The sequence below is a fragment of the Pteronotus mesoamericanus genome, unplaced genomic scaffold, assembly GCF_021234165.1.
Source record: "Pteronotus mesoamericanus isolate MK-2021 breed Mesoamerican mustached bat unplaced genomic scaffold, CSHL_Meso_final contig_164, whole genome shotgun sequence".
Lineage (NCBI taxonomy): Eukaryota > Metazoa > Chordata > Mammalia > Chiroptera > Mormoopidae > Pteronotus > Pteronotus mesoamericanus.
The window spans coordinates 16,207,693-16,217,018 of NW_026555065.1; positions in this window are offsets into that span (position 1 = coordinate 16,207,693).

Consider the following 9,326-nt stretch of genomic DNA (forward strand, 5'->3'; position numbering starts at 1 on the left):
AAAGGAGAGAGAAAAATTGGGACAACTGTAATAGCATAATCAATAAAATATACTTAAAAAAAGCCCAAAATAAAGTACCAACTTTGTAATATTTCAAGTAAAAACACCTTCCTCCCAACAACCAGAGTCTGTTTTTATTATTATGTTATAAAAGAAAGACACTTTTAGTATCAGAAAGAAAAATACATCAAAACCAGACTTAAAAATTATGGAAAAAAGGTTAATTTTATGCTATGTATATTTTCACACCAAAATTTACAAAAAAAATACACGCACAAAAAAGTACAGTTCTTTTCAAGAAGGATGAAGACAACATTACACTAACATATAAAAAAGATAGAAATTGAAATATTTTTAGATGCAGAAAAAGCATAATTTGGCTTGATTATATCACATAGAAATTGCTTATATGCAAGTTTGTCCATTTAGAAATATAAATTTAATAGTGAAGCATGGTGTAGAGCCACATCCTGAACTTTGATGATGTAGTAGGCAGTTAGAAGGACATGAGCAGAGCAAGGACAATGGGCCAGGTATGGAAGGTCGCCAGGTATGGAAGTTCACCAGGGTGGAAAATCCCAGGTGTCTACCAACTGGCAAACGTGGGTCATTCCCAGGGTGACCTTCCCTCCCCTAGCATATTGCTAGGTCATTTGGTTTAGACCCTCGACCTTTCCTATTGCTGGTCATGTGGTTTGGATCCTCTCCTGACCTTTCCTCCCCTGACATGTGGGCTAGTCATTTGGATTAGACCCCCTTAGAGGGGGAAGGAACAAGGGGGCTGGAGAAGAGCCCTTAAGCATGAAGCCCCCAGGAAGTGAGGTTCTGGCCTGCATCAAATACCTCTAGGCCTCGGTTGTGTTTCAGCTCCAGGCCCGGAAAAGCAGCAAAACTAACCAAGGAAAGCCAAGGCTGACCTCAGGACCGCTGCGTTGACGAATAGGCCCGTGCCCTGGGGCAGACCAATCAGGGGAGACCATGATCCTGAAAGAACACACCAGAAAAGCTGACGAATATTCTATTAAGGTCCTCCCTGGTGCCTCCCCGAAAATCCCCATCCCTAAAAGCCCTTACGAGGAGGACCCGGTGAAATCTCCCTTCTGAGATCACCGCCATAGCACCTTTTTCTTCCCCTTCCTCTTCCCCACCATACACTGTACCATTACCTTCCTCTCCACTAAGATCCAAAGACCTTTTTTTTGCCTTTGTAACTTGTTTCCTGAAGCCACCTCTTCTACAGCTCACCCCTTCAACCTCTGTGACTTTCTAAATAAACTTTCTCTTATAGTTTGAATCTTGGCTCTGAATTCTTTCCTAGCCAGAACTCAAGTACCCAGGTTGCTGAACCAAGGTCCGGCCTGACCCCGCCAGTCTAACACCTGGCGCTGTTCTTGCGGTCGCCAGCAATAAAACTTAGGATTGTTTCAGCCCTGATGCCTCAAGTGTGGAACTTCCCTACCCCCTTTCCCAACTTACGCCACCTGATCCACATCTCTCCTATGCACCACATCCACTAAACCTACTCATTACCTTTATTCAGTCTAGTTCCCTCATGGCCAGCTGCTTCAGTGTGGCCTCCTGGACTCCTCTTTTCCTTGAACTTTCTACCCAGAGTGCTAGATTGCCGACTATTGTCTCTCTTAGGCTGAGGTATTTAGGAGGAGTTCAGGGGACAGACGTGATTACTGGGAGTGCAAGCTGACACCTGCTAGCCTTGGTCAAGACTTCCCTGCTGCTTTGCCCTGATTCGTCCCTCTCTGCTGGTGTCTTAGAGAAGGCCTTCCAGGAGCAGGTGCTAACTCCTTCATAGTTTCCAATCCTGACCTCAAATTGTTCTTTCAAAGCAGGTGGTACCCCCTTGCCTCTCCCCCATCCCTGCTTCATAGAGATGAAATAGCCCACTGGTTCTCACACTTTATGGGCAGCAAAATTACCTGGAAAACATGCTAAAACACAGCTTGCCAAATCCCCCTCCAGATTTCCTGATTCAAAAAATCCTATGTAGGGCCCAGGTTTCACATTTCTAATAAGTTACCAGACAATGCTGATGATGCTGGTCCAGGGGCTACACTTTAAGAACGACTGGCTTAGCTCAGTGGTTTCCAAACTGGCCAGCAGAGGCCCAGGACCTCTGAAGGGCCAGCAGGCAGAACTCATGGTAGAGTGCGGGAAAGGGGCTCTGGGTCCACACACTAGCTCCAGTCTGAGCACCTCCATGTACATCTCTTTCATATATTGGACTTCCATGTAGACCTCAAGTGAAAAAAGTGTTCTAAAAACCTTTTCTTTTGAATCCTGGAATCAGTATGGTGGAGGAGTGAGTGGAAGTCACACTGACCTCTTCCCCAGACCAACCTGGAATTACAACTAAATTGTGGAGAAATTACCTGGAATGAACAACTGAACAAGAGCGAGAGAGGAGCCTTGTAACCTTGGAGACAGAAGAATCATCTTTAGCACAATCTAACTGGTAAGGAGTGCGGTAGAGACTTGAGAAGGTGGGTGGGGCACCCACAGGCAGCAGCACCAGAAAGGTACTGAAACGGCCAGTTGGATCCCCCTGAGAAGAGTGGGGTCTAAACCAAAAGCAGGGATCTCTAGTCTACAGCACTGGAGCCCCAAAAGTACACAGAAAACAGCCAGCTGCGAAAAGCAGCAGGGCTGCTCTCTGCCAGAGACAGGTGGCTGGAGATGTGAAGAAGTGTTTAAAGGGCCAATGCCTAAATTTTTATTTGCAGCCACTTACCCTGGTCTCCAGCAAAGGCAGGGGCAGAGTGGGCTAGAGATGCTAAAGGAGAGACTGGGGAAGGAGGCTTTGGGGAGAGAACTGAGAGAGTAGCTGGCAGGATCTTGGTGCTGACTCATCCCCCATGTGGCAGCAGTGTCAGAGGACCCAGTGGCCCTGCCCCCAGGTGGGATTCCACCCTGCATTGTGCTGTCTAAGCTGCCTGCTCAGTGCAGAGTGGCAGCCACAGATAGTAGATCCCTGGCTAAAGGGGGCACAGATAGGTCTGGAGACACTTGAGGAGAGACTGGGGATGGAGGCTTTGGGGAGAGAATGGAGAGAGTAGCCAGCGGGATCCCAGTGCGGACTCCTCCCCCATATGGCAGCAGCATGAGAGGACCCAATAACCACCCCCCAACCCTCAGGAGGGACTCCGCCCCACCCTGAGCTGTCTAAAGAGGCCTGCCGAGTGCAGAATGACTAGATTAACAGCTAAAGAAGACAGCCACAAACAGTAGATTCCTGGAAGTCTCAAACAGACTGCCTAAGGTCAGACAGGGTGAACATCTGACATCATCAGAGGCAGATCCAGAAAGTAAAAACAGCAGTCTCCTACCATAGAAGTTCATACCACAATGTCAGGAAGTCAAGACAGATCAACTTAAGAAGCAGAAGCAAAAAAGAAGAGTCTCACAAATAATGAGAAGACAAAGAAATACCCCCCACTAGAAGGGAAAGGAAGAATCCCCAGAAAGAGAACTAAATGAAATAGAGGCAAGTAAACTATTAGATATTGAGTTCCAAACAACAGTTCTAAGGCAGCTCAATGAGCTCAGTCGGCTCAGAGAGAATTACAAAAAACTACAAGGAACTTACTGCAAACTGTATCATCATGAAAAAGGACATAGAATCTATCCAGAAGAGACAAGAGGAAATGAAGAATACAATTTCTGAATGCAAGAACACAGTAGAAGGAATCAAAAGCAGGTTCAGTGAAGCCAAGGATCGAATCAGCGAGCTGCAGGACAAGGTAGAAAAAAGCTCCCAGAAAGAGCAAGAAAATGAAAAAAGACTCAAAAATAATGAGGAGGTGTTGAGGGAAATGCAGGACAACCTGAAACGTAGTAATATCTGGATAATAGGGATACCAGAAGGAGAAGAGGATGAGGAAGAGATAGAGAACCTGTTTGAAAAACTAATGATGGAAAACTTCCTTCATTAGAGGAAAGAAAAAGTCACACAAGCCCATGGACCACAGAGGGTCCCATTCAAGAGGAACCCAATGAGGCCCACTCCAAGACACATCATCATTAATATTGCAAATATCAAAGTCAAACAGAGAATCCTAAAGGCAGCTAAGGAGAAAGAGGTAGTAACATATAAGGGAGCCCCAAGATGGCTAACAGCTGACTTCTCAACAGAAACATTGCAAGCCAGAAGGGAGTGGCAAGAAATATTCCAAGTCATGAAAAGCAAAGGCCTGCAACCAAGACTGCTGTACCCAGCAAGGCTCTCAATTGAAATGGAAGGGGAAATAAGGAGTTTCCCAGACAAAAGAAGGCTAAAAGAATACATCTCCACCAAACCAGCACTGCAAAATATGCTAAAGGGACTGCTTTAAGATGAAGAAAAATAGTATATGAATACCCAGTTCCTTTCACAGTTGCCAATACTCGATATTACCAATACTTTTTATTATGTATTAATCTGACTGTGAGGATGTGTTATTTTAATTGTTTCTTTATTATTTGTTGAAACTAAACCTGTTTTTGTATATTTCTTGCCTATTTCTTTTATTTTTAAAATGCTTTAAATAACTTTTTGGTATTCTTTATCCATTTTTTGATTAAATGTTTATAGAATTCCACCCCACCCCCCAAAAAACAAAACAAACCATTAACCCTTTTTTATATGTGTTGCAAATACTTTCCTATTCTATTACTTGTCTTTTAACTTTTTTATATGTTTGTACTATATAGTCTTAAATGTTTGATATAGTCATGTTGTTAATATTTTACTGCATAGTTCCTGGGTTTGAATATGTTACTTCAGGGTAAGAAAAATATTAGTTTGTATTTTCTAAAACTCCTTAGATTCTACATATTGATTTTTAACTCACCAGAGTATTTTTTTGTAAAATGTGTGAAATAGGGCTCTATATTTGTTTTATTTCAAGTAATAGTGGTCCATGCACCTTATTTGTTGAATAAACTTTATTTTACCCATTGATTTGAAATATCAACTTAACCATATATTACATTGTTAGATATATACGTTTGTCTCTGGAATTCTCATATTTCACTGATCTACTTGCATTATTTCTGTGCTGGTGTCATGTTGGTTTAATTGCTGAGACTTTATAATGGTTTTAAATTTTTAAAATATTTTATAATTAACTTTGACATTTAAAAAATAAAATCAATCTTCATTTAAGAAAGAAAGAAAGAGAGAGATGGAAATCTTACCTTTTGCGAGAACATGGATGGAACTGGAGAATATTGAGCTAAGTGAAATAAGCCAGTTGATGAAAGACAAATACCATATGATCTCATGTATAAGTGGAATCTGTTCAACAAAATAAACTAATGAACAAAATAAACCACAGGCACGGAAACATGGAGCAGACTGAAAGTGACCAGAGGGGATGAGGAAGGAGGACAATGGTGGAAAGGAAGAGAAGGAACTAAACAAAGAACACGTATGAATGACCCATGGACATGGACAACAGAGTGGGAATTGACTGTGGGAGCGGGGGTGGGGGTGGGATGGGTGGAGGGGCGTAAAGGGGGAAAAATTGAGACAACTGTAATAGAATAAACATGATTTATAAAAATGAATGAATGAATGAATGAATGAATCCTGTATCTCATGTGTATCTATCTCTTGGCACTAAACTTACAAACTCAACACACAGCGTGACTCTTGATTGTTTCATGTGTGGGGACTAACAAAATATTAATGCTTTTTCTCTTACTCTTTAAGTTCTTCTAACATAGGCTAATAACCAATGTAACAGAGACAGATTAACAGGGTTTTGCCTGTTAATTTCAAAGTTTAATACATGTGCATGGGGAATTCACACAGATATGATAAATCAATGAAAATTCCAATATAAGACATTTGCACAAAGGAGAAGAGGGGAAAGGAGTATTAGATTTCAGAAGTGAGCATGGGTGATTTACAGGTAGTTGAAGAAGAGGGGAACACATGCAGCAGGCAAACCCTTGCTAGGTGACTCAGAAACAGTGGGACACAGAGGGTATCTTGTTTACCATACTTAATTAAAATTAGGCTAAGGTGTCATCCTAGGCTCCCCTTCTTGAATTTTCTGTGTGAATCTCTGAGTAGGAAAGCCGGGAGGGTAAAAGGTTCTTTCTGAGTCTTTTGTTTCTTAATAAACAGCTTAACATCACTATCTTAAAAGCAGCTTCAGAGTGGCAGAATTTTGGTCCCTTCACATATAAACATTTCATTTCACTTTTTTTTTTTATGCAAAAGTATTTTAATTTCAACGTTTTCTTCCATGGTTCTGACAAATCAGTTTTGGCTGACTTGAAACATTGTTGTTCTGTTGGCACAAACTCCCACATTTCAAAGAAATTCCCAATGACTGACCAAACATTTTCTATTCTGGGAGCACCTGAAGGCACTTTGACAGAGAAAGACAAAAAGAAAATGAGTGGTGGGAATAGCGGGGGTAAAAGTAGGAATTAAAAATTAACCTGGAGAAAGCATTTTACATTTTATAAAATTTCCACTAGAGGGCAGTAACACTCCAGGAATAAGGTTCCTAAGATGCCTGGAAAAGAGAAACTTACTGGGAAGGAGCTATAGAGCCTGCCGGGTGCAGAAATCTTTTAAATGAACTTACTCTTCAGATCATACTAATTTGGCTTTTAAAATCTAATCCTCAATCCTGTTCAACTCACAGTAATCTAATATTATACTGAGAACAAAAGAGACTCATCCTGAATCGATCTCTATATGGGTCTCAAATCAGACAAGATGCTACGAACAGCAAATACTAAAAATAATTTTAAGATTCAATTAAATGTATTTTTAAACCTACAATTATTAAAGTTTCTTTATTATAAGTATCTTAAACTCTATATTCTTAGTTCAACTTAGTTTGGTCATAATTTTAAAAATAAAAAATTTAGACAAAATTGAAAAATAAACTAAGTAGCAAGATTCATACTAAATCAGATTAATAACTGGCAGCTATCTCCAGAATTATAGAGGTAAACAACTTACCCCCAATGAATCCAGCATATCTTGCAAAAAATTACTATTTAATTCTGTTACAGTGGGCTCTTGCAGTGTCTAAAGGAAGAGAATTTCCTGAGACCCGCATAGTGGCCCCGTGGTTTGGTTTATTGATGATGTACAATTACTTCCCAATGTCCCATCTCTGTCCGTCTCACCATGGAAAACGTCCAGTCGTGTCTTCAGCAGGGCCAGGATGAAGGCCACAGCCCAGAGTTTATGTTTATAGGACAGTCCAGCCCCGCATCCGGCTAGCTTCGCCTGCGTTGCCAGCTGCGGTCTCTTGCTGTGCTTTAGTGTCCAGGTTCCCTCCGGGAGCCGACGGCTGCATGGGAGAGCTGTAGCCGCACGGAGAGAACACGTGGGTGCACCCTGCATGTGCAGGTCGGGGGTCCGGGGGCGGTGGGCCAGTGAGGGAGCGACGAGGGCGAGCGCTTGTTTGTTCCTCTGGGATTATAACCAGGAGCTTGGGTTTGGGATGGATCAAGTGCTTTCTCAAAATGACCAGTCAACTTCCCATGGCTCCACACGTCTTTGTTAGACGGACAAGCCTCTATGGTTCAGCACCTTCCCCATGCCCCCAACAGTCCAGTATGGGGGTGTTAATTCTCTTGGAAGAGCACAATGCTGTGGTCCCCTGGAGTGTGAAGCTGTAGCTTCCTGCCTGGCAAGCAGGCTTCTGCTTCCCAGTAAATTAAGCTCTAGGTCTACTTCCCTTTGCTCTCTTTCCTTTATTAATATCTAGCCAAACACTGACAGTAGCAATACCGGTCACAGCCTTTCATGGCTCTGTTATGCTAGGGGAACTAAGTATCTTCCATCTGCAGGCTCATCCCATCAGCTAGGCAGGTCTACAATTAGTCTTACTGTCAAAGGTCACGTATTTGAGAGCTTGGGAAGAAGGCTGGAACCTGCAAGCCAGGTGCCAAGCTACAGGATTTCTCTACTCTCCATCATGTTATTTTGTTGCTTTCCACCTTCTAGCTGGATGATGAGGTCCACAGAGGGATTCTGATAGCACTGGGCTGAGCCGGGGCATGAGGGATCCTAATTTGAGGAAGTGACAATACAGGCCCCAGAGCTGACTTAACAAGACCAAGCACCACATTCGCTGGTGGAATATGATGTGGAACCAACTGTTTCTGTGAGTGTGGAGGGGAGGAGTGATCCCTTCGACTGGGACTAGCCAGAGAGGGCTTCCAAGAGTAGGTGAGCTTTGAAAAAAGTGCTGAAGAAAATAGTAGGTATGAGTTTGTGGTTGGGGAAAGGTAGACACGGTGGATAAGAGGAAAGATGCAAAAAAATATGGATAATTGCAGATCATACCATCAATACTACTTCTTCTTTCATGCTTAAATGAAGGAAACATGACTTAATTGTGAATGCCAAAATATTGTATGATGTTCATGAGAATTTTTTTGTGTCTTTCACTTTTCTTTCCCTCCTTCATGTTTCTACCACCAACATCATACTGGATGTTGGTTTTCTATACTAGTAGGTTTTCCTATTAGGTTTATAAGTGATCAGTCCACTATCATTACTATATACTTATTTTTACCAATGAGATTTATATTTTCCTATGTTTTCTTGTTACTAATGAGCACCCTTTGTTTTCAGCATAAAAAAATCCCTTTAGCATTTCTTTTAAGACTAGTTTAATAGTAATGATTGTCTTACAGGGCTTCCTGTGTATATAACAAATTATTTTTCTCTTGATGCTTTTAGGGCAGCAAGATGTGTAAAAATTCCCGTTTGGGAGATGCTGGAGCAGGGCCGAGGGCAAGGGCGAGGGTGACACCTGCTGGCTGTAGCCTGAAGATGAAGCCCACGGGAAGAGTGAAAGGGAGAGTCAGAGGGAAGAGAGGAGAGAAGCCTAGCATTAAAAAAAAAAAAAAAAAAAAAAAAAAGAAAAGAAAAAAAGCTGGCTCTTAGATATGTGCTGAATTGGATGCCTGCCCCTCAGGCCTACACATCCACTTAATGTTGGCTGCCTTCTTGCTGAGCCCTGAGCACCTGGGCACCTTTAAGAGCTGTTTCTCAGAACCTATAACCCGTGGATCTTGTTATGGGGAGTGCCATTGGTTTTCAAAGATAAATGTTTTGAGAGCTCACCTCTCAGGTGAAACCTTAAAAGATGGGGTGCCTGATGTGGGGTTCAAACCCTTCACTCCTTAGGGAGAAGCTTCTGGTTTTGAGTTCCCTCTCCGTATAAGTGACCAGGCCAATGATGAAGTTTATGGTGAAATTGTGCCTCAGCTTCTCCTCCCAGCCTGATGTGGTTTCCCTCTTGTTTGTGTGATGGGAGGGCTTCAGGCATTTAGGTTCCCGGCCCTCG